The 7,500-nt window shown below is 42.9% G+C and overlaps 1 protein-coding gene across 1 annotated transcript in view; it reads right to left on the reverse strand.

Moving 5' to 3' along the window:
• The window catches only part of aff2 (AF4/FMR2 family, member 2), a gene marked incomplete at its 5' end in the record, with an annotated part of 94,120 nt that overhangs the window by 78,338 nt on the left and 8,282 nt on the right, over positions 1-7,500 (reverse strand). The window lies entirely within an intron of this gene.

A 7,500-nucleotide genomic window follows, 5' to 3' on the forward strand; every position in this document is an offset into this window, starting at 1 on the left:
ACTGAGTCTGACTTTACTGAGTCTGACTTTACTGAGTCTGACTTTACTGAGTCTGACTTTAGTGAGTCTGACTTACTGAGTCTGACTTCTGAGTCTGACTTTAGTGAGTTGATTTTACTGAGTCTGACTTTACTGAGTTTACTGACTTTACTGAGTCTGACTTTACTGAGTCTGACTTACTGAGTCTGACTTCACTGAGCCTGACTTTACTGAGTCTGACTTTACTGAGTCTGACTTTACAGAGTCTGACTTTACTGATTCTGAGTCTGACTTTACTGAGTCTGACTTTACTGAGTCTGACTTTACTGAGTCTGACTTTACTGAGTCTGACTTTACTGAGTCTGACTTTACTGAGTCTGAGTCTGACTTTACTGAGTCTGACTTTACTGACTTTACTGAGTCTGACTTTACTGAGCTGAGTCCTGACTTTACTGAGTCTGACTTTCTGACTTGAGTCTGACTTTATGTCTGACTTTAGTGACTTCACTGAGTCTGACTTTACTGAGTCTGACTTTACTGAGTCTGACTTTACTGAGCCTGACTTTACCTGAGTCTGACTTTACTGAGTCTGACTTTACTGAGAGTCTGACTTACTGAAGTCTGACTTTACTGAGTCTGACTTTACTGAGTCTGACTTTACTGAGTCTGACTTTAACTGACTTTACTGAGTCTGACTTTACTGAGTCTGACTTTAGTCTGACTGACTTACTGAGTCTGACTTTACTGAGTCTGAGTCTGACTTACTGAGTCTGACTTTAGTCTGACTTTACTGACTTTACTGAGTCTGACTTTACTGAGTCTGACTTTACTGAGTCTGCCTGACTTTACTGAGTCTGACTTTACTGAGTCTGACTTTACTGAGCCTGACTTTACTGAGTCTGACTTTACTGAGTCTGACTTTACTGAGTCTGACTTTACTGAGTCTGACTTTACTGAGTCTGAGTCTGACTTTACTGAGCTGACTTGACTTTACTGAGAGTCTGACTTTACTGAGTCTTTAGAGTCTTTACTGAACTGAGTCTGACTTTACTGAGTCTGACTTTACTGTGAGTCTGACTTTACAGAGCCTGACTTTACTGAGTCTGACTTTAGTGAGTCTGACTTTAGTGAGTCTGACTTTACTAAGTCTGACTTTACTGAGTCTGACTTTACTGAGCCTGACTTTTACTGAGTCTGACTTCTGACTGAGTCTGACTTTACTAAGTCTGACTTTACTGAGTCTGACTTTACTGAGTCTGACTTTACTGACTGAGTCTGACTTTACTGAGTCTGACTTTAGCTGAGCTGACTTTACTGAGTCTGACTTTACTGAGTCTGACTTTACTGAGTCTGACTGAGTCTGACTTTACTGAGTTCTGACTTACTGAGTCTGACTTTAGTCTGACTTTAGAGTCTGACTTTACTGTTCTGAGTCTGACTTTACTGAGTCTGACTTTAGTGAGTCTGACTTTACTGAGTCTGACTTTACTGACTGACTTACTGAGTCTGACTTTACTGAGTCTGACTTCACTGAGTCTGACTTTACTGAGTCTGACTTCACTGAGTCTGACTTCACTGAGTCTGACTTCACTGAGTCTGACTTCACTGAGTCTGACTTTACTGAGTCTGACTGACTTCACTGAGCCTGACTTTACTGAGTCTGACTTCACTGAGTCTGACTTTACTGAGTCTGACTTTACTGAGTCTGACTTTACTGAGTCTGACTTTACTGAGTCTGACTTTACTGAGTCTGACTTCACTGAGTCTGACTTCACTGAGCCTGACTTTACTGAGTCTGACTTTACTGAGTCTGACTTTACTGAGTCTGACTTTACTGAGTCTGACTTTACTGAGTCTGACTTTACTGAGTCTGACTTTACTGAGCCTGACTTTACTGAGTCTGACTTTACTGAGTCTGACTTTATGAGTCTGACTTTGACTCTGAGTCTGACTTTACTGAGTCTGACTTTACTGAGTCTGACTTTACTGAGTCTGACTTTACTGAGTCTGACTTTACTGAGTCTGACTTTAGTCTGACTTTACTGAGTTTTACTGAGTCTGACTTTACTGAGTCTGACTTTACTGACTTTACTGAGTCTGACTTTACTGAGTCTGACTTACTGACTTAGTCTGACTTTTCGAGTCTGACTTTACTGAGTCTGACTTCACTGAGCCTGACTTTACTGAGTCTGACTTTATTGAGTCTGACTTTACTGAGTCTGACTTCACTGAGTCTGACTTTACTGAGTCTGACTTTATGAGTCTGACTTTACTGAGTCTGACTTTACTGGAGTCTGACTTCACTGAGCTGACTTTACTGAGTCTGACTTTACTGAGTCTGACTTTACTGAGTCTGACTTCACTGACTGACTTTACTGAGTCTGACTTTTACTGAGTCTGACTTTACTGAGTCTGACTTTACTGAGTCTGACTTACTGAGTCTGACTTTACTGAGTCTGACTTTACTGAGTCTGACTTTACTGAGCTGACTTTACTGAGTCTGACTTTACTGAGTCTGACTTACTGAGTCTGACTTCACTGAGCCTGACTTTACTGAGTCTGACTTTACTGAGTCTGACTTTACTGAGTCTGACTTTACTGATTCTGAGTCTGACTTTACTGAGTCTGACTTTACTGAGTCTGACTTTACTGTGAGTCTGACTTTACTGAGTCTGACTTTACTGAGTCTGACTTTACTGATTCTGAGTCTGACTTTACTGAGTCTGACTTTTACTGAGTCTGACTTTACTGAGTCTGACTTTACTGAGTCTGACTTTACTGAGTCTGACTTTACTGAGTCTGACTTCACTGAGTCTGACTTTACTGAGTCTGACTTTACTGATTCTGAGTCTGACTTTACTGAGTCTGACTTCACTGAGTCTGACTTTACTGAGTCTGACTTTACTGAGTCTGACTTCACTGAGTCTGACTTCACTGAGTCTGACTTTACTGAGTCTGACTTTACTGAGTCTGACTTTACTGAGTCTGACTTTACTGAGTCTGACTTTAACTGAGTCTGACTTCACTGAGTTGACTTTAGTGAGTCTGACTTTACTTGAGTCTGACTTTACTGAGTCTGACTTTACTGAGTCTGACTTTACTGAGTCTGACTTTACTGAGTCTGACTTTACTGAGTCTGACTTTACTGAGTCTGACTTTACTGAGTCTGACTTTACTGAGTCTGACTTCACTGAGTCTGACTTTACTGAGTCTGACTTTACTGATACTGAGTCTGACTTCACTGAGTCTGACTTTACTGAGTCTGACTTTACTGAGTCTGACTTTACTGAGTCTGACTTTACTGAGTCTGACTTTACTGAGTCTGACTTTACTGAGTCTGACTTTACTGAGTCTGACTTTAGTGAGTCTGACTTTACTGAGTCTGACTTTAGTGAGTCTGGTTTGTGTTTTGTGTCTCGTGTTTCAGTCAAACATTAATCCCACAGTTTGTTGAGTTTTTTGACTCTTTGACACTGAGACTCAAGTTTTGTTTTAGGAGGAAAAATAATCTAATTAAATCTCTCTCTCTCGTCTCCTCTTTTTCTTCCTCCCTCTCTCCTCGACAGACCAGACGCTCTGAGCTCGTTTACTCACAAACTGAAGTTACGTTTGAGGCAAAAGTATCACAAAATAATCAAATCACTTCCATCGTAACATTAGCTCAGATTTAAAGACACACTCGGTCACTTTTCTTGTCGCGAGTCAGAAAAGTTACACAGAGAAGCTTTAAAGCAGCACTTATGTTTGTGTTCTCCCTCTCCCTCGTTCCTCTCCTCTTTTTCTTCTTCCTCCGTCTCTTTTCTTGACAGAACAGATGCTCGGAGCTCGTTTAATCACAAACTCGTCCACTCTTCCTCTTCCTCTCTCTCCATCCTTCACTCTCTCTCTCTCCATCCTTCACTCTCCTCTCTCTCCATCCTTCACTCTCTCTCTCCTCCTCTTCTCTCTTTCTTTCTCTCTCTCTCCATCTCTCCTCATTTCTTCTCTTGACAGACCAGATGCTCGGAGCTCGTTTACTCACAAACTCGTTTCTCTCCGCCCTCCTTCCCTGTCGCCATCGCTCTCTCTCTCTCTCTCTCTTTCTCTCCTTTGCTGTTCCCCTCTCTCCCTCTTCTCTCTTTTCTCTCTCTCTCCTTGTCCCTCTTTTCTCTTTCTCCTCTCTTCTTCTCTCCCTCTCTTCTTCTCTCTCTCTTATTCTCTCCTTCTCTTCTTCTCTCCTCCTCTTCTTCTCTCCCTCTCTTCTCTCCCTCACTCCTCTTCTCTCCCTTTCTTCTCTCCCTCTCTCCTCTCTTCTTCTCTCCTCTCTTTCTTTCTCTCCCTCTCTTCTTCTCTCCCCTCTTCTTCTCTCCCTCTCTCCTCTCTTCTTCTCTCCTCTCTCTCTTCTCTCTCTCTTCTCTCTCCTCCTCTTCTTCTCTCCCTCTCCTCTCTCTTCTCTCCTCTCTCTTATCTCCTCCTCTTCTTCTCTCCCTCTCTTTTTCTCTCTCCTTTCTCTCTCTCCCTCTCTCTCTCTCCTCCTCTTCTTCTCTCCTCTCTCTCTTCTTCTTCTCTCTTCTCTCTCTCTCTTCTTTCTCTCCTCTCTTCTTCTCTCTCTCCTCTCTTCTTCTCTCTCCTCTCCTCTCTTCTTCTCTCTCTCCTCTTCTCTCTCCTCTCTTCTCTCTCTCTCTCTCTCTCTCTCTCTCTCTCTCTCTCTCCTCTTCTTCTCTCTCTCTCTCTTCTCTCCTCTCTTCTCTCTCCTCTCCTCCTCTTCTTCTCTCCCTCTCCTCTCTTCTTCTCTCCTCCTCTTCTTCTCTCCCTCTCTTTTTCTCTCCTCCTCTTCTTCTCTCCTCTCTTCTTCTCTCCTCCTCTTCTTCTCTCCCTCTCTTTTTCTCTCCTTCTCTTCTTCTCTCCTCTCTTCTTCTCTCCTTCTTCTCTCTCTCTCTCTCTCTCTCTCTCTCTCTCCTCTTCTTCTCTCCCTCTCTTTTCTCTCCTCCTCTCTCTCTCTCTCTCCTCTCTCTCTCTCTCTCTTCTTCTCTCTTCTCTCTCTCTCTTCTCTCTCTCTTCTCTTCTCTCTTCTTCTCTCCTCTCCTCTCTCTTCCTCTCTTCTTCTCTCCTCTCTTCTTCTCTCCCCCTCTTCTTCTCTCCCTCTCTTCCTCTCTCTCTCTCTCCTCTCTTCTCTCTCTCCTCTCTTCCTCTCTCCCTCTCCTCTCTCCTCTTCTCCTCTCCTTCTTCTCTCCTCTCTTCTTCTCTCCCTCTCTCTCTCTCCTCTCCTCTTCTCTCCTCTCATCTTCTCTCCCTCTCTCCTCTCCTCTCTTCACTCCTCCTCTTCTTCTCTCCTCTCTTTTCTTCTTCTCTCCCTCTCCCTCTCCTCCTCTTCTCTCCCTCTCTTCTCCTCTCCTCCTCTCCCTCTCTCCCTTCTTCTTCTTCTTCTTCTTCTTCTTCTTCTTCTTCTTCTTCTTCCCTCTCTTTTCTTGTCAGACCAGATGCTCGCCGCTCGTTTAGTCTCAAACTCGTTTTGGAGCAGAATCCGTTGGTGAAACAAACATCTGCTCGGAGTCTGAAACTCAAACTCATCGTTTTCCTCCGTCACGACGACGACGACGACGGAGGAAAAGTTACACAGTGAAGCTTTAAGTAAAACAAAACTGTAAAAAACGGGACCACAAAGCAGAAGTTTCCACGTTTACATGACGCATTTAATTCTGAATAAAAAATAAATTCCACTTTAAAAAAAAAACGTGAAAACATTTAATTCCTGATGAAAATTATGATTTGGAATTAAATAAAATTCCGAAGTAAATGTGTGGTTTATTCCGATTTGAAAGTAATAGTTGTAGTAGTAGTAGTAGTAGTAGTAGTAGTAGTAGTCATAGTCATAGTAGCAGTAATAGTAGTAGTAGTAACAGTAGTACTAGTAGTAGTAGTAATAGTAGTAGTAGTTGTAGTAGTAGTTGTAGTACCTCGGCCGTATGCGCCAGCGTCAGTTTGGGCAGTAGTAGTAGTAGAAGTAGTATTTGTAGTAGTACCTCTGTCGTATGCGCGAGCGTCAGTTTGGGCAATAGTAGTTGTTGTAGTAGTATTTGTAGTATTAGTAGTATTCGTAGTACCTCGGCGGTGTGCGCCAGCGTCAGTTTGGGCAGTAGTAGTAGTAGTAGTAGTAGTAGTAGTAGTAGTAGTAGTAGTAGTAGTAGTATTCGTAGTACCTCTGTCGTATGCGCCAGCGTCAGTTTGGGCAGTAGTAGTAGTACTTGTAGTAGTATTCGTAGTACCTCTGTCGTATGCGCCAGCGTCAGTTTGGGCAGTAGTAGTAGTAGTAGTAGTATTTGTAGTAGTAGTAGTATTCGTAGTACCTCTGTCGTATGCGCCAGCGTCAGTTTGGGCAGTAGTAGTAGTAGTAGTAGTAGTAGTAGTTTTAGTAGTAGTATTTGTAGTAGTATTCGTAGTACCTCGTCGTATGCGCCAGCGTCAGTTTGGGCAGTAGTAGTAGTAGTAGTAGTAGTAGTAGTAGTAGTAGTAGTAGTAGTAGTAGTATTTGTAGTACTCTGTCGTATGCGCCAGCGTCAGTTTGGGCAGTAGTAGTAGTAGTAGTAGTATTTGTAGTAGTACTTGTAGTAGTATTTGTAGTACCTCTGTCGTATGCGCCAGCGTCAGTTTGGGCAGTAGTAGTAGTAGTAGTACTTGTAGTAGTATTCGTAGTACCTCTGTCGTATGCGCCAGCGTCAGTTTGGGCAGTAGTAGTAGTAGTAGTAGTAGTAGTAGTAGTAGTAGTAGTAGTAGTAGTAGTAGTATTTGTAGTACCTCTGTCGTATGCGCCAGCGTCAGTTTGGGCAGTAGTAGTAGTAGTAGTAGTAGTAGTAGTAGTATTCGTAGTACCTCTGTCGTATGCGCCAGCGTCAGTTTGGGCAGTAGTAGTAGTAGTATAGTAGTAGTACTTGTAGTAGTAGTAGTATTCGTAGTACCTCTGTCGTATGCGCCAGCGTCAGTTTGGGCAGTAGTAGTAGTAGTATTTGTAGTAGTAGTAGTAGTAGTAGTATCGTAGTATCTCTGTCGTATGCGCCAGCGTCAGTTTGGGCAGTAGTAGTAGTAGTAGTAGTAGTATTTGTAGTAGTACCTCGGCGGTGTGTGCGCCAGCGTCAGTTTGGGCAGTAGTAGTAGTAGTAGTATTTGTAGTAGTACTTGTAGTAGTATTCGTAGTACCTCTGTCGTATGCGCCAGCGTCAGTTTGGGCAGTAGTAGTAGTAGTAGTAGTAGTAGTAGTAGTAGTAGTATTCGTAGTACCTCTGTCGTATGCACCAGCGTCAGTTTGGGCAGTAGTAGTAGTAGTAGTAGCAGTATTTGTAGTAGTACTTGTAGTAGTATTTGTAGTACCTCTGTCGTATGCGCCAGCATCAGTTTGGGCAGTAGTAGTAGTAGTAGTAGTAGTAGTAGTAGTATTCGTAGTACCTCTGTCGTATGCGCCAGCGTCAGTTTGGGCAGTAGTAGTAGTATTTGTAGTAGTACTTGTAGTAGTATTTGTAGTAGTACCTCGGCGGTGTGCGCCAGCGT

This window comes from Boleophthalmus pectinirostris, unplaced genomic scaffold, assembly GCF_026225935.1.
Source record: "Boleophthalmus pectinirostris isolate CB_2022bp ecotype Guang Dong unplaced genomic scaffold, ASM2622593v1 HiC_scaffold_23, whole genome shotgun sequence".
Taxonomy (NCBI): Eukaryota; Metazoa; Chordata; class Actinopteri; order Gobiiformes; family Gobiidae; genus Boleophthalmus; species Boleophthalmus pectinirostris.